The following is a 25,086-nucleotide window of genomic DNA, read 5'->3' on the forward strand; positions in this document are numbered from 1 at the left end:
TATCACCTGAAATTTAAGCAAACCATGGAACAATCTACCATTGACTTTTTACTTATGGGCCAACTGCCCATAAAGTTCCTCTCCCGCTTTGCAACGACAGAACTCCCAAGAACAAATGACCTAATTAAACATGAGATTTCCTGGCTTACAGCTATGCAGAAGTCTAAAAGGCAATGAAATGATGCTGAATTGGAAAGGGACTGTGTGCCAAACTGATTGAGTGAATTGGGTTTGCTTTCTTGATGTGCGTATCCAACGTTAGAGCTAAATGTGAGAGTGACAGACATCAACTACCTTTCCTTATGAAGCAATCAGAATGCAGAGCTTCCCACTTATCTACTGCACATTTTTCAAAACATGATTATGCAGCACTATGAACGCATCTTTTTGGCACAATCTGTCGGCCTGCCTTTGCTATTGGATGGTTGCCAGTGCAATACAATAGAGTGGATCTGTTGTCTCTCCAGCTTTCAGAAATGTGCTCAATTAGCCCATACCCCACTGGGCTCTAAACCCTCCACCCTATCTGATTTTGCACAGATGTTCAAGGAGAAATAAGTTTTTTTTCTTTAAATAAATGTCAAGGGCCTGGCAAAGCACTGTACAAAGAAATGCAAGTCAGCACTGTGTTGAAAAGCTGGTTATTAGCTCACTTCCTTCTCTCTCCAGCTTCTCTTCTTCCAAAAAAGTAAACATGGAAGCCATCACACTAGCCCAAGGTTTGAAAAAAAAAACACCAAAAACACAGGAGGTGGGTAGGTTACAGGCTCACAGGTAATTTTTCTCTGTTCTTTTATGCTGAACTTGAAGAAGCTGTTAGTTTTGTGGGTATTTGAGGGAGCTGTGCTAGAGGAAGCCCTGTGATTCTCATTCTTTTGGCTACAATCCCTAGGGAAGTGAGGTCGGGGAAATTCCAAGGGGGTCACGTAAGTGCTCAGTGGCACTTGTAAAGTAGCCTGAGACGAGTCCCATCCCCCGTGCCAACCCCCAAGACACCCTGTTTTCAGAGCCTTGCTTATTCTGCCAGTTTCTTCCTCCTTCCCATCACTCCCTCCCCATGGCCACCAAGACCTCCCAAAGCAGCCAAAATTAAATCAGTAGCCTGTTGATCTGTTACTCATACCTTATTATTCATGGTTAATTAGAACTAAAATTCTCATCCTTTTTTCCCACCCCACCCAAGAGAATGGCACCAAGCAGAGAAAGCGCAGGAGGATTTCCAGGTCCTTGAGTTGTCAGTGACATCTTCTCTTTGTTCCATGCAGCAGAGAATTGCTAAACTGATGGATATGAGGTTGGCAAGTACCCACAGAGAGAGTGAAAATATCTCCTGTAGTCAACAGATTAAAAAACAAAACAAAACAAAAAAACACAACAAAACAAAACAGAAAAAACCTTTCAGACAGACTGTATTTAATTTTCTGTGAGACAGTGAGAAAATAGAAAACAATGTGCAGGAGTGATACGTGCACAGGTATGTTTAACGGCAAACCTGTCATATAACACATCATACAAATTCTCTTCAACTAATCCATAAACATCAGACTGAATCTGCATCCTTAGAAAATGAACATTTTGCCTAATATTTTTAACAATTTGGGTCTGGTATTATTATTGCTTCTACAGTAAATTTTTTAGTTCTCTTATATTGCACCTTGCCAAAATACAATGAACATTCAGGTAAACGTGGCAGATAAACCACATGCCTGCATCACTTCTTCCACCAAAAATCCGACCAAAATGACAGTAAACCTCTCTTTTTTAAAGGACAGGAAAAAAATATAACAGCAGAGACAAGAGCAGACAAGACATTCAACTGACTCTTGGACGATGGGAAGCAGAGAGAAGTAACTGGTGATTTATTCCCTAAGTAATACTCAGAGGGGTTCCAACAAATAGGCCAGTTTCTGCTCAGAGTCCCTGGAAGGTACAGGGAAGGGTGAATGGTGGGGTGGAACAGAAGGTGCAAATCAGATACAAAGAAGATGGACTTTGGGGCTCCAGGTCTCCTCCCCCATCAGCCCCAACTGCCAATGAGTTTTATTATTCAAAAAAATTGAACCAGGGAGAACAGAAACTCACATAACTCCAGGCACAATGAGAAAGAGTGTTGATTCAGAGCGGAAAACACAGCAAGACATGGTGGGAATTAAGGAAAAGTCTACTTACTACCCATGGGAATCACTGTCCCCTTCCTCCATCCTGCTCCCAGAATACTCATAGCTTATCCCAGGCTTATCCCAGGCAAGGTTAGTGGGATTATTCTCTGGGAAATCTGAATGAACACACATATTGACATTTGAGCATTTCCTCCAACAAAAAGTCTAGTTACTGCTTTATCACTTTAAAGAAAAAAAATCAACAGTTGACAAGACCTGTCTACTTGCACAGAGATTCAGATCTGATTTTCTGTCTATCACTCTTAATACTTGCTCTTAATAAACAGCCAAGGATCAGCAAACATTTAAGGAAAGCCTAGAAAATGGGACCAGACCACAGAGGAGGAAAAAAAAAAGTCTGCAAACAAGCAGACATTACAGGAAGCAAAGGAAAAAATTTTTAATCTAGAATTAATGTCTCCAGAGAGAATATCATGTCTCAAAATATAGGAAGAGGTACTATGAAAAAAGGCCAACAGCTCTTAGAAATTAACAATACAGATAACTGAAATTTTGGTTTCTATAGTTAGATGAATGGTTAATTGGAGGAAATTTCATAGAAAGTAGAGCAAAAAATAAATACATGGAAATTTAAAAAGATAAGGAATCTTCTAAAAGGCCGAATACTCAAATACCAGGGATTATAGAAAGCGAGGACTAAAAAAATGTTTTATTAAATTGAAGAAATGTCCCAGAGTGATAGACAAAGATCTCCAGATTAAAAAAAAAAAAAAAAAAAAAAAGCAAATGGCCAGCATAAGTAATTTTAAAAGGACCCACAGGAACATATGCCAAAAATTGTCAAATTTCAAAATCTGAGTAATTAAGTGAAGATTCTAAAATGTTTCAGAGAAAAAGAAAAAGAAAATAAATCCCATACAAAGGATGCTAGAAGACCATAGGACAATATCTTCAAACTTTCAAGGATAATATTTTCAACTCCACATGCAGTCAAATTGTCAAGCAAATCTAAGCATACATTAAAGACATTTTTACATTCAAAGATTCAAAAGAAAAATAGCTCCCATGTACCTTCCTGGGAACGCTACTGGAGTATGTGTTCTATCAAAACAACGGAGTAAATCATGAAATTAGATGATATGGAATCCAGAAAACCGTGGGTGCAGAAAAGGAGACCAGTGTAGGAAAGTCACTGAAAGATGGGTGTGTATTAGGCCTAGCGTACAACCCATTCAGACAGGAGTTGGAGGATGGGAGTATTGCAGACAGCGAGTGATTGACTAGGGGGAAAAGATGGGGGAACTGAATGGTTCTATGATGTGTTTTAAAGTTTGGCAAAAATTAGCTGAAAGAAAATTGCCAAGTCTGCTGAAGTTATTTGGAAGAAATTAGCAATGGGTACATAAAGAATCAAGCAAATTTTTAAGAAATGAATTACCCCAAGGAAAAAGCAAAGTTTTTGAAGAAAATCATAGGACAGTAACTGGCTCAGCAATCGATACTCCACGCCATGATAATGGTGCAGTACACAGCAATGACTGAGTTAACCCAACACTGTACTATAACTACATTGGGGGGAGGGAAGGACAAACATGAGTGAGGTAGGGTTCAGAGAGGGAAGTCACTGTCCATAGTAGGAAGGATGGGGGACGTGCAAGTGTTAACGACTTCTTAAACAGCCTTTCATCTCATCATCCCGTGTTCAGATCCTCCGCCCAGCCCACAAGGACTCCCTACACACTAACAGAAGGACTCCACCAAAAGGAGGGAGACAATGTGGGAACACAGGCTCCAGGAAACAGATTCCAGGAGGAAAGGCAAGGGGGATTCCAGGGTACCTGTCGGCGGAATTCCGGATGCTGACCAGGGCAGAGACCCGAGACCAGGGGATAGAGGCAAAAGGAGGTCTACCGTGGGGCAGACCGCAGGAGGCACACCAGGTCAGAGAGAAATCCAGCCCAGAGTGGAGAAGCTCAGAGGCCTTCCAGATAAATCTCCTCAAGGATAAAACCCAGAGTATCTGAGCACCTGATGAATTTGAATATACTGAAAAGGATTTTGGCAAGAGATGAGACACTAAGAATGAATTAGATAAGTATATGGAAAATGAAGCAAAGGAAAAGCTAGAGAATTAACTCCAAGGAAAGCAAAATTTGGCAAAAATGAAAAACAACCATGGTATAAATGTGAGCCACATGACTCCACTGTCAATCGTCAAAGCAGAGCCTACTGCAATAGCATGGCACCAGGTATGAAGCAAGCTATTGGGAGGTTTGCGTTTTATTCTTGTATAGATGCACATCATCACCACTGATTATTGTTAGAAAAAAATAAAGCTATATCCCACATTATTAGTATTTGAAGCAACGTAAATTTTAAAAAATAAACCATAAAGTTCTAAGAAACTATGAGATTTTTTTTTAAATGCTCCCAGACTGAGGAAGATCCCTTTAAACATGACCTAGATCCCAGATGCAATAAAGGACAAGACTGATAAAGCACAAAGTCAAAGAGCAAAGTACAAAGTACGACAAAGCATTTGAAATACATTCGATGGAGCTAATTTTCTCCATATGCAGAGGAATTCCTGCAAATCAGTAAGAAAAATATTTACAACCTCGTAGAAAAACGAGCAAAAGACAGAAACAGGTAGTGGATAGATAGCCAAAAAAATCCACATCGTTTGCCAACACTGAAAATATGTCCAACTTCAACTAGGAATAAGAAAAATTCAAATAACAATTAAGAAACACTGACATCTCACTAATCAGATTAGGAAAGATGAAAACAGGCAGTTCAGCACCGTGATTAAAAGGAGACTCTGGATCCAGAGGACCTGGTTCACATGACCACTTACAGGGTGTGGCCCTTGGGCAACTTTTGTCATATCTATTGCCTCAATTTCCTCACCTGTAAGGCTGTACCTCCAAAGGCTGCTCTGAGGATTGAATAAGTTAATATTTGTAAAGCACTTGAAATAGTTCCTAGCACAAAGTAAGCACTATATAAGAGTTGGTAAAACAAATGAGTATAAATGCTTAGAGGGTCATCTATCTATATTAAAAACAAATATACCCTTTAACCAGAGATCCCACTTCCAGAATTTTGTTTCGGATATACTCACAAAGAGACATCAAGAATCTTCACTGCAGCATTGTTTATAACAGCAAAATATTCAAAACAACCAGGTCAAAGAGAAATCCAGCCCAGAGTGGAGAAGCTCAGAGGCCTTCCTGTCTATCAATAGGGACAACTTTACCAGTAAATGTCTATCAATACAGACAACTTTACCAGTAATTAAAGGTACCCCTATAAAATGGAATATTATCTGCCAATGAAAAGGAGGAGGTAGAACTGTATGTACTAATAGAGAACAATCTTCAGAATGTATTTAAGTGAAGAGAACACGACACAACACAGTATAGCATATATGCTACCATTTGTGTTAATTGGCTATGCATAAAATATTTCTGGAATAATTTTTTTTTAATGATGGGAGATTATCATATAAAGGTCCCATTGGGTTAATTTTAATGGGTAAGAATCATGAATGATTCTTTCCAAAGGGTTGGAAAAATCTCTTCTCTTAAAGGGCATAAAATTTCCCCAAGTAACTGGATTTTCACTATTTGCTTAACAAACCCTGCTCCCACATCATGGTGTTAAAACAAACTTCAGTCTGATAAAGTTCAAACAGCCTTGAACTTTGAATTAGTGGAGTTGAAAACCAAGACACACGGGTCCAAGTACAGAGTGGCATGTTCGCAATGTCTACTAACACTTCAATAGTTACGATTCGTCTTAAAGCACTGATGTTTCTCAAAAAACGTTTCAGTTCCTTTAATAGCAGCATAATGTGGCCAAACCACAGTACAATTTAAACTTTTTGAAAAGATAAATAACACAAACTCAAAAATAGACTCAAATAAAAGTAGAATTTTAAATCAAACTAAACATCACAGTATTTTAAAGTTGAATAAGATTGAAGGAAGGATCCTATTATTCACTTTAGACAATCGTAACTGCTGCACATTTTGGCCTGAGAGACTGGCTCTATTTCAGAGAGACAGACTTCCCTCTCATGCAAAAATACACATGAGATGACAGAGGAGGAAGCTACAACAGCAACGAAGAATGCTATATAATCCTTGAAACAATTATAAGAATATGGGCTTGTTTCATATTAAATAAAAATCTAAGCTCTCTAACACATTAATAAAGCCTCCACTGGATTCACAGCAGTAGGTAAAAATGCATATAAAGTGAAGGCTACAGATGTGTCCCTCTGTTGTGTAATCAAATACAAGGTGTGATCAGAAAATACGGTGCATGTTTAAATTTTAAAAAATTGTTCCAGTAAAAGACACACTGCCATTAATCCCCCTCAAAATACTCCCCCTCGCTTCGAACACACTTATTCAATCATTCTTGCCACTTTCTGAAGCAGTTCTGGAAATCCTCTTTCATGAGTGTCTTTAGTTGCACTGTTATAGCTGCCTTGATGTCCTGAATCAATTCAAAATGTTTACCTTTCATGATCATTTTGACTTCGGGGAGAAGCCAGAAGTCACATGGTGCCAGATCTGGTGAATAAGGTGGATGAGCACACACCGTAATGTTTTTGTTTGACAGAAATTGCCATTCCAGAAGCGATGTGTGACAGGGAAGCTTTCCATTGTAATCAACAAACACGGTGAATGCTGCTGCCAAGTGAGCGCCATCCAATGGAAAGGCAGGGATCTTCAATATGGGAAGTGGTGCGTCAAACCTTAGTAACAGTGTGTGTGACAATTTTCAACTTGTTTGGTGTAGTCAGTCGGGTGTGAGCTACGGGTGAGAGAAGGTGTGTTTTAAAGTGCCATAAATCATCCTCCATCATGACAATGTTCCGTGTCATACATCACTTCTGGTATATGGCAATTTCTGTCAAACAAAAACATTACAGTGTGTCCTTACCCACCTTATTCACTGGATCTGGCAACGTGCAACTTCTAGCTCTTCCCCAAAGTCAAAATGATTTAGGACATCGAAGCAGCTACGATAGCTGCTTGTGAAAGTGGACTTCCAGAACTGCTTCAGAAAGTGACAAGAACGATGGGATAAGTGTGTTCGAAGTGAGGGGGAGTAAATTTGAGGCAGATGTGTTATCTACTGTAATAATTTTTTTTATTTAAACATTCACCATATTGTTTGATCATACCTCGTCCAAACCAAGAATCGAGAAATTCAATTAGGAAGAATCAAGAGACTTTGACTTCAGCATAAACCCACCAAAAGCACATCAGATTTTCTGGCTCTTTTGGTCTCAAACTAAAACACTGTTTCCTCCATTCTCAAAAGAAGAGTCCTTGAAACGCTACCCAGTGAGTGTAAGGTAAACAGAGTCCAGATGTTCAACCAACGTCCATATGGTTTAAACAAATGGCACTCCCTCGTAATTGACCAAGGTGGCCAGCAAATCAACAAATATTAATAGAGGCGGAATACTCATACACCAATTTCCTGATCCTTTCTTTCCCTCCTCTCCCCCTTAATGCCATTAGGTATACCGTTCAGTAAAAGAAAGACTATTTACTGGAGTTGGTGCCAACAGCATTACTCATAGAATCAAGCAATTCAGTCATTTACTCAGACTTCGGGTAAAGAGGGGTAATCAGAAGTGTTAGAAAAGGCCATGTTAAGTTTAAGTTAAATGCCACTAAGGTAGGATATCACGGCCCCGCGTTTTTCTCTTCCTCTAAATGAGTATTTGTTTTTAAGATCTCAAAGGTGCCTCAGACATTCACAGAACACTGTTAAAGAACCTCTAAAATTACTAGAGGCTAACCAGGCCTGTACCTGTGAAAGGCTGAAATGAAGTCGAGAAGCTAAAGGACAGGCACTCTAAAATAGACGAACAGTGTCTGAGGGATAAGGTAATGCAAATTTAGATTGACCATAAATTTGTGACTATAAATTCAAGGCTTTTAAAAACCATGGAGGTCAAACAGCTGGTGAAGTCAACTTGGGTTTGAGGGGTTCAAGGTAATTTTACCAAGAAGCCCCCTCAAAGGAAGGGTCTCACTTTCTTTCATGCAACAAAGATTTAATGACCACCGACAATAGGCCATGACCTGAGCTAGGCAGTAGTTACACAGAAGTGAACAAAATAAATCCATGTCTACAGGTACACAAGGACAAAGAGCTTTATTCCAGCGCACATCACTGAGAAGGCAGACGTGTTCCCAGTTCTCACACACCCATCCCTTGGAAATCACACACTACCCCCAAGCTAGCACGCAGGCAGGCCCCACAGGAATTTTAATAGCCAGAAGCATCCATCAGAATTAGGTGTTTCCTTTAACACTCAAGAACGGATCTGGAAATAGTGCTGCGGTTCTTCTTTCTAACTTGTGAGGAAGGCTAAACACTTCTAATAGAAAATGGATTCCAAAACCCCTCCCCCAAATGCCACTGAGGAAAAAAATCCAGTGATAAAAGAGAGACAGAAGGGGCGGAGTCTCATAGCCCGTAAATCCTTCGAAGCACATTCTGGGAACTCTCCACAAGATAAATATTCAAAGAGCAAGTCATCTGGGGACCACCCCCTCCCCACTGTGAGGTCAGCTGCATTCCCCTGAAGAAAGGTCAACAGGAAATGACCCCAGGAGACCTTCGGCCTTAATCACATTAATTTAAGAATTACTGAAGCAAGATAAAGGAAGGGGGGAATTCACAAAACATGTACAATATACTGTAAATTTGAAAAAAATTAAACATTAAAAAAATCTAAAAAGCTTAAATGCCGGACATTGATAATGGAGGACAGAGGGTGTATTAGAACCCACTGCCCTTTCCGCTCCATTCTTCTGTGAACCTAAAACTGCTTTAAAAAATAAAATCAATTTGTTTCAATTAAGGGAAAAATAAAAAATATATATATAAGGCGAATATGAAGAAAGCAATGGTGCGTTTGCCAAGTTACGTTTTCACCTTTCAAAGTTTCTATCACGAACCTATTATTTTTGCAATTAAAAAGAGATACACACATGAAACAGTGTTTCATTCTTTTTTTTTAAAGGCTCAGTTAAACACAGCCAATTCCAACGTGAAGTACACTAGGCTAGCCTCGTGTTCTATTTAGGAAACCCAAGCCATTCTTCAACAGTGCAGGGAAGAGGCAGCCAGCCATAACCCTGCACCAGGCTGGCCCGTGTGGCAGCCCTATTGCTACACTGGCCCCTGTCATCAGGCCAATGACCAACAGCACCTACTTACCAGAGGGCTGGCATCAGTATTCGGGCCAAGACCCATTTCACAGATCTTTTATCATATGGCTTCAATTAAAAAGCAGAACTCTTTCCTGTCCCTGCCCACCTCAAAGCATTAGCACCAGCTACAAAAACCCCAGCTTCCTGGCTACAGTGACTCTAACAGGTTTTCATCGGACCTGGGCTTCAGTTTCTCAAAGCCAAACTGCTGTGAGCACCCTATGGTACCAAGAATTCTGTCCATCAGAGGTACGTACCAAATGTGACACTGCTTCATTGTGAAGCCAACATATGTCTTTAAGACTGGACTCATCCCCCAAAATGCCCTGAAGGAGGAAAAAATAGTATTACAATGCTGAAAATGATGATGAAATCCTCTGCTGATTAAACTGCCAGCTTTCTGACTCCAGAACTGCTTGCTTGCCACTTGGTACCAAGGCAAGAAGGCAAGTGAGCCACTCACCTTGGGTGCAAAATTTAAGGGGGGTAGTGAGGGGAGCACCAAAACACCCCATAATTAAGATAATCATTTTCCATGAATATTTTTTTTAAATCAAGTAAAAATATTCATGATGAACAAATTAACACAATTTTTAAAGAAAGACAGGATCTGATCCTGAACTTGCAGGACCCATCTCAGGATACCCTGGCCCCGGGGTGCTCAGTTACAGCTGTCCTGGGAGAAGAAGCCAAATGGAGCCACACAGGAGAGCGGGCACTGGAGGAAAACCTGATTTCTCCTATTAGCTGTGTAAGTCTCGGTTTCCTCTTCTGTACAATGCAGATATAATACCTTCCGCACTGAATAAATGACTAAGTGAAAATATGTGCAGTGGCGGCCGGATGGCTCAGTTAGTTAAAGCGCGAGCTCTGAACAACAGGGTTGCTGGTTCGATTCCCACATGGGCCAGTGAGCTGCACCCTCCACAACTAGATTGAAGACAACGAGCTGCCCCTGAGCCTCTGGAGGGGCGGCTGGGTGGCTCGGTTGGTTAGAGCGCGAGCTCTCAACAACAAGGCTGCCGGTTCAATTCCCGCATGGGATGGTGGGCTGCGCCCCCTGCAACTAAAGCTTGAAAACGGCAACTGGACTTGGAGCTGAGCTGCGCCCTCTACAACTAGATTGAAGGACAATGACTTGGAGCTGATGGGCCCTGGACACTGTCCCCAATATACCCTAATTTTTTAAAAAGTAATAAAAAAAATATACCTAGATATGCAAAGTGCCACATACACTGCCTGGCACAGTACCACGTACGAAACCCACAGTCCTTACAACGTCACATCAGGCGCTTCAACTCCAAGAAGCCAGAATGTGTGTTCTGTGTGCTGCTTGCCCTTCTTGCTCACACAGTAGAGTTTCAAGCAAATTTCAGGAGATGGTTTGGATGGTTTATTAGGCTTTCCCAACCTGAAGACAAATTATTCATATTGTCTTTTCAGTCTTTAGAACTGATGGCCATTCCTAGCACTGAATTAAGCTGCGGGAAGAAAGCGAGTGGGGACTGGAGCTCTAGAATGATGCCCACCCTCAAGATGAACGGGCAGGTGATGCCCAACCAGCATGGCATGACTGGAAGACCAAGCAACCTCTTCCGGTCTCAGAATTTTCCTTCCTGCAGTAAAGCACGGCCCTTTTTTAAACAAAAGGAATCAAACCCCCAGGACAGTTTCTTATCCCCTGCAGTTTTTGCTAATTTACTCACAAACCTGGGGGAAGCAACTGTTCCCCCAACGCTACTTCCCTGCCACAGGTGGGGTGTGAGGTGTACCGCCAACTTTGGACCTGATAACGCTGACTCTCGGAAATCACTAATCTCAAATGCTACCTAGAGTCTGAGTTCATGCTTATGAATCATTCTAGCTCTGAAACAAAAGCTGATCTGGACCACAGACCTCAGACAACCTTGAACTTCCAAACCAGAATAAAGAAATACCTTTTGATAACCATCTCCCTTAGAAGACCACCTCTCACCAAGGGTCACAAGCATCTATACTCCTTTGTTAGGTGCCTTGGAAACACCAGGAAGATGGAAATGATCTCTGAGTAGATGGTTTCAATAATACAGCAGGGAAAGATTTGCAATGCCCAAAGTATGTCTCACATGGCTATTTACATATGTAGGCAGGCTTAGCTTAATCTCTAGGGAAAAATTTTTTTAAAGGTTTTCCTTTTCTTGCATCTCTGAAAAATAGTTTACTTTTATCATGTTAAATAACATGGCCGGCTAATTATAAAAGAAATAAAATTCATTATGGGAAATTTAGAAAACACACAGAAAAAAATAAAAACCATTCATATGAGTCCTATCCAAAGAAAACCATGGGTAAAACCCTTTTCTCAATGCACATACATATATATCTTACATAGAATTTTAAACATATGTGCCCATATCTGAAGCAGCAAACTAAGAGTATAATCACAAAAGAAGAGGTGGGTGACCCCCAGACCCCAGAGGGCCAATGAATAGCATTAGCAGTAACCTCAGATCCATATCATGCTGCAGAAGACCAAGGGGAGACTACATTTTACAAAGAAATGTAAAGAAATGATTTCTGACAAAGTTTACCTCTTAGGAGAGTAAAGCTCCAATAGCTGTTTACTGAACACCTACTACATTCAGGGCATTTTTCCCAGGCACTGGGACTGCAGGGGTGTAAAATACGTAAGTGGAAGTTGCTCTCAATAAACGGGGAAAGACTTCCTGAGCTTCTTTCCTGGCTCTGCCAATTAATAACCTGTGTGACCTTCAGCAAGTCATTTCACCTCTCTGTGCCTCAGTTTTCTCTGATATAAAATGGTGATTAAAATCAGAGCGGTTGGGATGATTAAATGAGGTTGTACCCATAGAGCACTTAGAACTCAGCCTGGGACTTAGAAGTGCTCAATTACATAAAATGAGTGGGGAAGAGAGAAAACACACTGGTAGAAACACAGAGGGTCCAGGTTTAGCACACGGGAGTAGACCGTAGCCTTAGGAAAGGCTTCTGGAAGCAGGTGGGCAGGGACTGGGTGGACATCAGAGCCGAGAACTGGGTAGAAAGCCCTTGCATTCTTAGCAGAGGAAGTAGCATGTGTAGAAATGGGAGGATGTGAAGGAGGAGGGCGTCCGCGGCTTCTTTTAGGAACATGGCATAGATCAGACTGGAGGTGGGGGTCAGGTCAGGGGGAAGGGTGAAATAAAGGAGGCAAAGAGAAAAAAATGGGGCGGAGATGCCAGATTTCTTCCAGCCACCATTCTTGTCAGTTACACCATAACATGTAGAGTTACATTATCCCACATCATGATCACTTCAAAAAGGAAAGCTTTCTAGACTATTCCAACAAAGTCAAAGGGTGCTGCTGATTTACGTATTTGAAAATTACTTTTACAAGTAAGCATTTTCTAAAAACTGTAGACAGGAGGTGATGCAGTAAGCTGATCCTTTATACTGGCTCTCAGACATCCCTAAATTCATCAGTAATGTCTCTCGGAGTCCTTCCAACACACTACAGCAGATTTCAATTTCTTATTTGCGAGGTATTATTAACAATAAACACCGGAGGACAAGATTAATTGAGGAATTTGGTCTTTGCTAATTTATAATGATTGGATTTCCCCTTTCAAGAAAGCAAAAAAAAAAAACAAACAAAATTACAAACATACATAGAATCTAAAAAGTAAAAGAAGCTGTGACCAATACCTTTGCTAAAAAGAATGCAATTATTACTTAATATGTTTATCTTTGTTGACATGCTCTGCAGAGTTAAGATTCATAGCTTCATGGTTTAATAATACAAATAACACCTACCATGTCATGAGCTTTTTCCAAACTGCCAGACAGACAGTCCCTTTTTATATATTACTTTCAATTCCCAAAACAAAATTTAAATTCCCCAAATCCCAAATCTTAAGAAATACAAGCAAGTTATTTAGAATCTATTTGATTTGTATCTCAATAGATATTTTCAGTAGGTATTACCTCCACTTTTAAAATACAAAAGGAAACTGACACTCAGAAGTGAAATAACTTGCTCTAGACCAGGGGTGTCAAAATGTTTTTCAACGGTTTTCACCAAGGGCCATATGCGGTAAAATACACAAACAGCCGGGCCACTCACTCGAGGTGAAGTACGTATTGCCTCACCTGGTTTATTTAAGTAAACTAAATATATTTTTGGAATTTGCTGCGGGCCAATTAAGAATGAACCGCAGTTGGCCCGCGGGCCGCAGTTTGGACACCCCTGCTCTAGACCATGCAACTTTTGGATGGCAAAGCCAGGATTTGAACACAGGTCCCTCAGATCCTATGGTAGCCAGCTTCCAAAGATCCTGGCCTCCTGGCATCCACACCTTGTGCAGTCTCTTCCCCCGAAACACAGCTGGCCTATATGACCTAGAATACTGTGGACACTTGTCATGCGGGGTCTCAGCTCCCACTCCCCACACAAGGACACAGGATATGGTGAGGCCAAAAAGGAACACCCTCAGAACCATAGATAGAGGAGTCATACAACAACTACATTCTCGCTGGCGGCTGGGTTGGAGACACAGGAAGCAGGAGCCACACGATCTATCAGATTCTGGGTCTGCCTGCCTGCCTGCCTGACAACCAACCAACCTTGCTAGCTGCAATCCTCCTTGCTAACTTAGCCATGGCAGTTATATCAGTGGCCAATGGCTAACTGGTTACAGCTGATGGCCAACTAGTCACAGCTGATGATAATCTACTACTCGAGCCAGCACCTTTCCACGCGAGGCCGAGAGCCTGGAAACTGCTCTCTGGGGCTCTGTCCCCACAACAGTGTATGACTTCCAAGCCTAGGTCATAAAAGTCATGGCAGTGTCTACCTTGGTCTCCTCATCAATTACTCATTCTGGGAGAAGCTAGTTGCCATGTTGTGAGGACACTCCAGTTCCTGCCCAAGGAGTCTATGGGAGTCCTTCAAAGCAGATCATACAGCCCCAGATGACATCTTTACTGCAAACATTTGAGCCAGAACTGCCCATCTAAGCCACTCTGAAAGTCCTGAGCCACAGAAATGTGAAAGACAATAAATATTTACTAATGTGTTAAGTCACTAAATTTGGGAGTAGTTTGTCTTGTAGCAATAGATAAGTAACACATGTCCGGAAGCCTGTGTTCTTTTCTCCATATCTACACTGCCTTTTAGTTGCTTCTGTAATTTTATCTTTTAATTATTGTCTCTGTATATTCCTATAGAGAATTAACAAAACAGTTACTGAAATCAAACCTATATACCCTCTCAGGTCTCTGAGATAAGCACCTTGTGGGGACAGAGTCCCAGAGAGCAGTTTCCAGGCTCTCGGCCTCACGTGGAAAGGTGCTGGCTCAGGTAGTAAATGGCCATCAGCTGTGACTGGTTAGCCATCAGCTGTTACCGGTTAGCTATTAGTCACTAATATAACTGCCGTGGCTGAGATAGCAAGCGGGGATTGCAGTTAGCAAGCGGGGTCGGATGGCAGAGAAGTGGACGGCAGATTACAGATCATACAGTGGCTCCTGCTTCCTATGTCTCCAACCCAGCCCCCAGCGAGATTAGAGCGGTATGACTCCCCTATCTATGGCTCTGTGGGTGTTCCCTTTTGGCCTCCTGCATTCTTTTGTGGGGAGCGGGACAAGAGACCCCACATGACAACCCGCATGACACACCTATAGGACTGACATCTTGTTTACATCTATTTCTTGCTGGCAATGTTGCGTTCTAGGCCTCAGGTTTTATGTACACAATTGTTCTTTTTGATCTACCTCTTTCAACAAACAGGGAGCCAACAGACCTTGGTAAGCCTCTGTGAGGTAGTCCAGGAAACTATTTAGTCATGTCTTTGGTTAAAATCCTTGTAGAGGTGTTTTCATTGCATATTTTGTTTTACAAAATAAACATAACCATGCAGAGAAACCATAACATACCTGTTTGAATGGCTAAAATAAAAATCACTGACATTCAAATGCTGGTGAGGATTCTAATTCTGGGTACTTGCCCGTGAGAAATCAAAACGACGTCTATTACTGAACAAGGGCTCACTGCCCAACACACACAGAAGCCAATACTATGACATCTGCTTTTGAGAAAAGGCTTTTGCTTGTGAGTCGACTGGCAAGGACAGAGGAGGCAAGGCTCAAGTCTGTCTCCCCAATTCAGGGTTCAAGGCAGGTTTAAGGGGTTTCAGCACCCGACCTTCCTGGACAACAGACCCTTTGCTTCTGAAAGGGTTCTGGAGCTTGGGTTCCAGTCACATCCCGGTCCCCTTACAAATTAATGTAAGACCTGGTCTTATTTTACTATAATATAAGACTGGGTCTTATATAATATACTATAATAGAACAGAATATACTATAATACCGGGTCTTATATATATGATATAAGACCTGGTCTTATGTAATATAATGTAAGACCGGGTCTTATATTAATTTTTGCTCCAAAAGACGCATTAGAGCAGATGGTCTGGCTAGGTCTTATTTTCAAGGAAACACAGTAGAACTGCACAGGTTCTCAATAAATATTTGCTGGGTGAGTGAATGGTGGGGTTGATTCCTGTAGTCATAGGAGATGAGCTGTATGTGTTCCCAGACAAAGGAATCTGTCTGATGGCCTCTGGGAAAAATCAGCCACCCCCCAACATGGGGCACTCCATCTATGAGCATGAGGGTGGCCATCCACTAGACACCTTTTGTTCTGGCATCCCATGCAGTTAGCTTTTCCTTTCAGCATCCAAAACGTCTCAATTTGGACCAAAAAAATATACATATATATTGGGGTGGCCAATTAGCTCAGTTGGTTAGAGCATGGTGCTGGTAGCACCAAGGTTGCCAGTTCGATCCCCGCATGGGCCACTGTAAGCTGCACCTTCCTTAAATATATATATATATATATATATATATATATATATATATATATATATATATATACATGTATATATATATGCATATATATGTATATGTATCTCACACACACACAGTCACACTCGTACATTCCCCTTTAAGACAGGAGTCTTTAGTCTGTTTTGTTCCCCGATGTGAATGTCAAGAATAGAGCGTACCGTATGAAAGGTGCTCTTTGTTAACAGTAAGATCAGTCTTATAATTTCTAACTTGTGAAGATACTGAGAATTTAATGAGTTCTGATTTTTCAGCTGCCTATGAGCCTGTGATAAGACTTTCATTAAGCCATCAAAGAAAGAAAGGTTCTTTTTAAGTACCTGGAAGATAGAGTAATAGAAGTTTGTGACATGGTCCCTAACCTCTAGGCACTAACTCTGGTAGCAAAGGCAAAATCCACACATCGGGGAGTAACTGACCACGCAGGACAGTGTGAGCATGACATCAGTTACGCCCACGGGCCTCGCTGCCGTATTTCCTCAGCATTCCCTCTGAGCTCTCCAGTGCCTGTGTGCATTATATCAAAGGTAGGCCAATGGTATTTAGAAATAGACACTACTTTAACTGGGGCTTTGGAAAATGGCCAAGACTTAGATATGTCACAAACAGGGCATCTTCCCTCTCAACATATGGAACTGTCACAAAAAGACCTTATTTGCTGAGGATGGATTAAGGCTGCAAGGAACTACCGCTATTGCTTACTAAGTGATTCTGACCAACAACATAAAAGGGGGCAGGTAACATGCTTCGTAAGTTAGAAGAAAATAAAGCAGTATGCACACCTGCCCTTTCAGCCTACTTGGTGGGCTCCTGCCGTCCTTTGGGCCTTTCTCAACCTCCAGATTTAGGCCAGTTATGCTGGAAACACACTGGGCAAGCTGTCACTCGACCTGTTTTTCCCACTCTGAAAGCATATCTGACTATGAGTGAGAGCACATTGTTACAAGGATAATATCTAACGGGTGACAAATGACTTATGACACCCCTCGCAAGGGATCGTCGTCAGGTAGAAGCACTGCTCTTGGCACAGACATCAACACTGACTTGATCATGAATTTGTTGAGCCGTGCTGGAGGTTGGGGGGGGGCGGATTGGGAAAGAGGCCTTTCCTTTATATTTCTGCCTTTGCCTTCCCTGCTGGTCCTTCCCTCAGGAAAGTTCTTCTCCCTGTATTTTTCAATCCTATTCATCTGGAAAAGTGACTGTTGTCTGGGCACAGTCTCGTCCTGCCCACCATCCTATACACGCCCCTCCCTCCACACACACACACCCAGTGCAAGAGTGGTCCTTCATCTGGCCTAAACAGGAGTCCTTCCCTGGGGGGTGGGGATAGGGGGTTCAAATTCCACTACGTGATTCCCGATCAAAGTAGGAGCGGCAGGAACGCTTCTTCCACGGGACCTGAAAACGTGTGGCGGTGTGATTCATTGCCAGGATGACTGAGACTACTTGAATTTTTAGGGAAGGGCTACAGATGCTATACTTCCTACAATGTTCAGGAGAGCCCCCACCACCACCACCACCACCGCCACCATCTCCATCAAACTGTCCCACCCAGAATGCCAGTGGCGAAGATAACCAGAAAAATGAAGCTGATACCCAGCTTCGGCTGGCAGACTGGACACTGGGAGGGAAACCCCACAGAGGTGGGACTCTTTGGTTCCAGGTCTCTATGCCTGAGACCAGACCCAGCTCTGTCATTCTGCACCTGATATGAAGAGCTAAGAAATTCCTCTTCTGCCTCCTGCGGCTCAAGCCAGGCTTCCATCCCTTACAAGAAGGAATCTTGAGACCTTCCTTCCATAGATTTATGTACAGATAGTAACTGCAGCAAAATACTACAAACATAAAAATGACCAATCAAGGATAATGTTAAATACAGAATGTAGAGCCACACAATGGACTATTGCACAGCCATTAAACATTTTCAAGGAAAACTCAGTATGAAAAACTTAGTGTTGAGGGGGGGAAAGTGGCATCTCCACGTGCATGCACGCATCATTCTCCCAACTCTTAAAAAGTGTATATTTGTATACACAGGGAAAAAACACTGGAAATATAACAAATATGCCAAAGTCAAAGAGACATAAACCATGTTTTGATTTTCATAATCTGAATGGCAGGATTCCGAGGGATTGGGACTTTCTGTTTTATATATGAAGACTTTTCTACTCCTGTTCCCATAAACACACTACAAAGTGAACATTAAAATAAACAAACAAGCGAGCAAACAAAAAAACACTTCTTTATTCAAAGCTCAACGCAAGTGCTACATCGTCCAACCAGAACCCAATGTCTTAGTGTCCTGAACACTTCCACCGTTACTAGTACCTTTTACAAAGCTTTCATCATGTTCCACCTATTATTAGAACTGTCTAGCTACCATCCAGCCTGGATGCCGTACTGAGCGCAGGAGTTGAGCCCTATATTTGTGGCGCCAATGGTGACCAGTATATTCAACATACATATGCAAATAAACGTCTGTCGACTTTATAAGCCCTTACGCAAACTGACGTAAAAATAAAACGGCAGTAAAAATCCAAATTACCTGGTCGGTTGGTCATCATGATAGTAAGGGGGGGTTGGAACACCCAGATTTCTTTTTTAAAATTATGTCAATTAAATGACAATAGATAGGAATACTGTTGCTCTGTATTCTGTAATTTGTTCACCTGGATATTTGACATTCCATTTATTTGCTTGGATTCGTGTTTAGGTTATTTATTATTAAATCATTTAACTTTACAGAGTCACAAATATCTGTCTAATTTGGTACACTTCTGGTTCCCCCAAATCCTGACATTTCCAAGGAGCTCACTCCACTGGTTAACACTGGCCCCCAATAAGATTCGATGCCAGAGAACCAAAAGCTCAGGTAGGACTGTGCAGGAAGATACTAATTTCTGATTAATAAGGTCTTCATAAATCTCCTAAGCAATATTAACAGTGCAAATATATGCCATTCTAGGTTGACAGAAATGGTAAGCACTGCCATCATGTTTTTTCTTAAAAGAAATGAAACACTAATCTCAAGTATGTCCTGTAATCCAAACCACCAAATGGTCAATTTCAAGCCAATGTCCTTCATGGCTGCCTTAAAAGGAAAAGTAAAATTCATGTTGACTTAGTGGCAAGATTTGCACATATTATCAACTATCTAAAGGCCTTAAAACTAGTTCATCTCACACAGCAATTTGATATGATCACAGTCACTTTCCACATAATGAATGGGTAGAAACCCATTTTCTCATAGGTAATGTTGGATGGCAGATGGAAGATAACGTCTTCCAACCAATGTATACGATGGGCTGGATGACCACAAAAAAATTAGAAAGTCAGCAAACTTATTGTTTGGTACATTAAGTCCATAGTCCTATTATTTAGTATACTAAATGTACTATGATTTCTTATACTAAGCTCCAGGTGCAGGAAGATGAGAATCAGGGATGCCGACGAGAACTCTGGTTTCCATCTTTCAGCTCCACCCTGTCTTTGTCCCAGGGCTAGTCACGCATGGCTGCTGCGATTCCAGACATCACATTGGGTCTAGTCGTTGGATCTCTTTTTAAGAGCACAAATAATATTCCCCAGAACTCCCTTCAAAGACCTACCTCCCAGATGCTGGAGGCTTCTGAGAAGCATTTTCCTTAAAGGCAAAAGGAACTTGAAGAAGCCCGTGCAGTGACGGACCTGACAACACCAAGTGTATGAGAGTATGACCTTGGAGCTGCAGTAGCCATGAGCTTATCAGGCTACAGCAGTCTCATGAACCACTACGGAACAAACCCGAGTACAAAAAGCAATATGCTGGGAGTGGCAGGGGGAAAAGACAGAAAGAATCTGGGTCCTTGATCACACTGTGACCTGAGACACCCAATGGAGAGCCCCGTCTGATTACTTGAGGCAGGTAAATGTTTGGTGGCTTAAACTGCTGTGAGTGAGACATCCTAATAGTACTAAAAGATAAGCACACTCATAAAGGTCCCCTTGAGTGTTTAGGGAAAGAGCACCAATAACTTCCCCAAAATCCCAAAGATGAATGATGCAGAAGGGTAGATACGTCTGGTTTCAATGCCTATACTCCCAACCCTTGTTACTTTTGATACCACCCTCTAACTTCATACTCTAAAATGGCACAGGATTTTTCATTACACAAATTTTAATTCAAACCAACCACTATGTATTTACCTTCTATGGGCAGGAAAAACAAAAATTAGGAAAACATACTTTCTGATCTGACAATACTTGTTATTTGGTTCAGAAAATGAGAATACACAGATAATAAAACATAATTCTTTCCAAAACGGAACTATAGAGCCATTTACAACCACCTATATGTCTCACGCTGACTTCCTTTTAGAATGTTACATCATGTTTTTACCCAGGGGCTCATTATTTTTCTTTTTAATTCATTTCAAAAATATTTCTTTCCCATAGTCCTTCTGTGTGCTAAACAACAAACACAACTCAATTTTAAATTTTAGAAATATTTGATCATCATCTTAAACGCCGATTTCCCCAAATTCTCAAAGTAAGCAAAATTTTTTTCATTTTTATGTCTTTTAACTCAGTTTTAGTTAGGAAAGAACAAAGCTCCATCATCCTCAAGTAAATGGAGTCTCACCTCTTGAACAGAACAATCTTAGTCTATGCCTTACATACAAAAGTGTGTTCTTTTTTCCAAAGTTGAGTAAATTCCCTGACGTTTAATAAATCCAATAATTAATCATGTACAATGTTTTCCTAATAACTTTTGCTCTTCGAAAGATACCATTGTCAAATGAAAAGGTTAAAAAAACAGACGGGGTAAAAATATTCACAATTCATAGACCTAACAAAAAAACGTATATCCAAAATATACGTTAAAGAACTCCTACAACTATAACATGACATTAAGTACGTGTCATTTATTATATGTCAATTACAGTCAAAAGCCAAATAAAACAATCAGCCAAAGAAATTAAAAAGACAAAAGATTTATTAGACACAACAAAAGAAGATATACAAATGGTCAATAATAAGCACATGAAAAACTATCATTAGTCACTGATAAAATATAAAATTAAACCACCCAGCAGACCCACCCATCACACACCCAGCAGAACGGCTAAAATGAAAACAAAAAAAATTTTAAGTGAGGGTTATAGTAACTGGAAGGCTCATACATAGCTGGTGGGAATGTAAAATGGAACACTTTGGAAAATAGATGAGAGGATAAGATGACAGGAGGAAGGAGCAGAGGGGAAGAAGGGGTGAGGAGTACAAGGAGGAGAGAAGGATAAAAGTAAAGGAGAAGAGAAATTATACCTAGACATAGTGAAACTGCAGAACTCCAAAGGATCGGCAACCAGAGAGAAAAGACAGGCTATTTACAAAAAAACTCTGAGCCTGACAGCTGACAATGGAACCAAAACACAGTTGACTGATACAGGAGCAACAATCCAGAATTGCTCACCTGGGTAATCTGACACTCAAGAGCAGAGGTATTTAACCCCCATCCAAGTACCAACCAGGCCCGATTCTGCTTAGCTTCTGAGATCAGATGAGATGAGGCACGTTGGGGGTGGTATGGCCACAGACAAGAACAGATATATTTAAGGGTACAAGAAAGCTGAGGTTACCACCAAGAGAGGCTCACTAATGGAACTTGTAAAAAATATCTCTCGGGAAGAAGGAAAATTGTTACAGAAGCAAGTTTCATTGTATAAGAAGGCATGGTGAGCACATTAAACCTATATAGACAGGAACTACATAAAATAACAATAATAATGTCAAATGTGAGGGAGGCTAAGAAATGAGAAGGACGTATAAAAACAACAGGCTCCAAAGTATTAACGGTAAGACTGAATGGTAGGTGGTAGGATTTCAGCTAAGTTTTACTTTCATGCTTTTATTGTCTAATTTTTTTTTTAATGAACCTGTATCTTTTTACAATATTACCCAGCTTTAAAAGATAATTTAAAATTTTTAATTAGAATGAAACAACTAAAATCAAATATTGAATTTTCAAATTCCCGGAGCAGTAACTTATCAGTGCTAATATCAAATGTCCCTTAAGAACCTTAAAGATTATCTTGAAAAGACATCGAAACTAGGTTTATTCATGCACTCAACAAGTATTTTACCAAGGTTTTGCTATGTGCCACGCACTATACTCAATCCTGAATTAATAGGATGAGAATAAAAAATGAAAGTCATCATACTACTGGATTTATAAGACTTCTCTTATAAGATACCTTTAAGGAAAGCCAATTCTACATGTAAAGTGATAAGGAATCTTATTGTAACAGATATAAATAGATATTGCAATAGTTAAAGGCAATCTAGTTTGGCCTGCAGTTCTGTTTGAAAATACATGCACAAACATGACAATTTTACACATGAAATTCATTCAGTATAAATGACGAATTCTCACGTTAACTTCACTGCCAATCTTGCGGTCTGTCTAAAATTTCCATCCCACACGAAAATATGAAAGTTGCAGTTCTAGTTGAGTTTCAAAGCAGCACTAAGCATGCACTCAGTCTCAGTCACATTGGATTCCATGGTCCCCTGGCTTATTTCACAAATATCAAACACTAAGGGCACGTATTTAATATGTATCAATTGCTCACTTTTGCTCAAATATCCACTTGGCAAAATATTTTTAACTGACTTAAATCAGGACAAGGGCAGCCTATAAAAAGCCAGTTCCTCCACTTTAAAATAAACCTTTTCTGGGGGCTTCTTGATTAAAAACAAAAGTTGCATTTGGCATAAAAGGCCTGGAGAAATCAGTGTTTCAAGTAATGTAAATGGTAACTGTTGGGCTCTGATCTTCCTGGACACGTGGAAGCGGTTAACGCAGAAACCTGGCGGAAACAGAGGGCGCATGGGCTATGAAGAAGTAAGGCCACAGCAGAAACTCGAACCTCTAAAAAGAAAGAAAAGAAATTGATCCACCACTTCCCATTCAATAACCAGACTTGAGGAGCCCTCCTTTCAAATGAAAGCACCAAACAATAGAAGAGACACAGCCATAGGAACCTAAAAGTCTACCTCCTACCCTCCTAGGCAGTGGTAATCAACACTTGGAATACCTGTACACCCAAAGTAAAAAGGACTCAAGCGACTGTATTTTGGGATTATATGTGCCCCTCTCTTATCTGCAGCATCTTCAGTTAGAAGAGAAAGTGAATTCCTCAAAGTACTAGGCAGTTCTCTGCAATAAGCAAGGTCAGTTACAAAGGGTTTGTTTAAAATGCACCGTTCACCATGTTATCAAAGTACTTAGCCAAGAACCTACAAATCCCTAAAACTTCCCTCATCCTGTTAAGGACACCGTGCCATCTTTCCTAGAGGGTTCAGCATGCAAACACTAGGCTCTTTTCTTTCCCCCAGTGTTCTCTAACCTCCTCTAGGATGGAAAAAGGTTTGCTGTTTTGATTTTATCACAAGTACCAACCTCATAAATATGTATCATTTTCCAAATGAATTAAATTCTTCTATGTAGAGGCTGAATTCCACTTTTTTGGAGGAAAAAGGGAACCTTTCCATATTCTATTTAATTCCTACCTCTTAAAAAGCCATTTCCTTCGACAGTTTCTTTCATGAAGAGCAAAACAAAAACATACACCCAGATTCTCTAGTTTTATGATACAAGTAATTATGGAATAACTGCCATAAACCAGAAGAAAATTATCTAGGATAGGTTTTTAAGTCTCCTAATGGTAAATTTGGTTAGAGAGTAGCATTAGTATTCTATTGTGACCCAAAGAATTAAATTGTGTATAAATTCCAGGAAGATACCATCAAGGTGAAAAGGTGCATTATAAACAGAACTCCAGGATTCCTTTCAGGGACAGAAATCCTAAATGAAAAACCACACCCAAACCCACAGGCGGGCCCTACAGACTCTGGCCCGTGGGGGCACAACTACGTCATCACCAAGTATTTCAAGTTTCCCATCTGCATAAAAGAAACGAGATTCTGGGAAGCCCAGGGCTGGGAAGGCATCACTATCTCCCCCAACACTTCACCCATCAAACCAGCCACTGGCCAATAATGTGTCTATTTATTTTACCCAGAAGCAAATCTATTAGCCAGACATTCTAAAAACACCAGTGTTTCGTTGTGCTTGGAGTAACTCCAATATTGGTGCCTTGCTGCAGAATGATGCTGCAGGAATATAAAGTGAGCCACGTGGAGGCTGAACCCACCTATGAAGTGCATCATCACAAACTGTCAAACCCAGAAGAGCAACCCTTGGGAAAGGCTTAGGATAAACCTCCAGCAGGAAGGCTGTGGAATGAGGGGGGAAAGCCAAAGACAGGAGACTTCAGAAGGACCCACCGGCTCGGAACAATGAAGGCAACTCCCCCAAAGCTCCCAGGACCAAAAAGACCTTTCAACCTCCTCTCCTGTTTAGACCGAATAAGAAAAGCAAGACAATGCTGGAGAATGTTCTGAAATGGGCTTGGCAAGCCACCGCGTGCAAAGCACATCAAACATAACTCAATGCTAGGCCAGGATTTGGCTCCCCAAAGACACTACCTGCTGGGAGGGGTACATGGAGGTCCAACAAAAGCCATCGCTCAGGGGAACAAGGAAACGGGGGAAGGCCAGGCTGAACAAGTCAAACCTGGGAAACTAACAAGGACATTAACAACTGTAATAAAATGAAACAGCCGGAGGCCACCGTGGTACTCCACAAGGCTGAGACAGACCGAGACCGCTAAACTGTTCCAGATGAGAGGCAACCTCTCCACGTCGCAAGGGACTGATGTGATACCTGGGTCCTCATTTCTTTGTGAGCCTCACCTCTCTCCTTTTGGGGAGATCCCCAACAGCCGCTG

At 41.1% G+C, this 25,086-nt stretch overlaps 1 protein-coding gene across 3 annotated transcripts in view; it reads right to left on the bottom strand.

Moving 5' to 3' along the window:
- Positions 1–25,086, bottom strand: part of FARP1 (FERM, ARH/RhoGEF and pleckstrin domain protein 1) — a 263,226-nt gene that overhangs the window by 236,930 nt on the left and 1,210 nt on the right. The window lies entirely within an intron of this gene.

The sequence above is a fragment of the Rhinolophus hipposideros genome, assembly GCF_964194185.1.
Source record: "Rhinolophus hipposideros genome assembly, chromosome: 4".
In the NCBI taxonomy this organism is placed as follows: Eukaryota; Metazoa; Chordata; class Mammalia; order Chiroptera; family Rhinolophidae; genus Rhinolophus; species Rhinolophus hipposideros.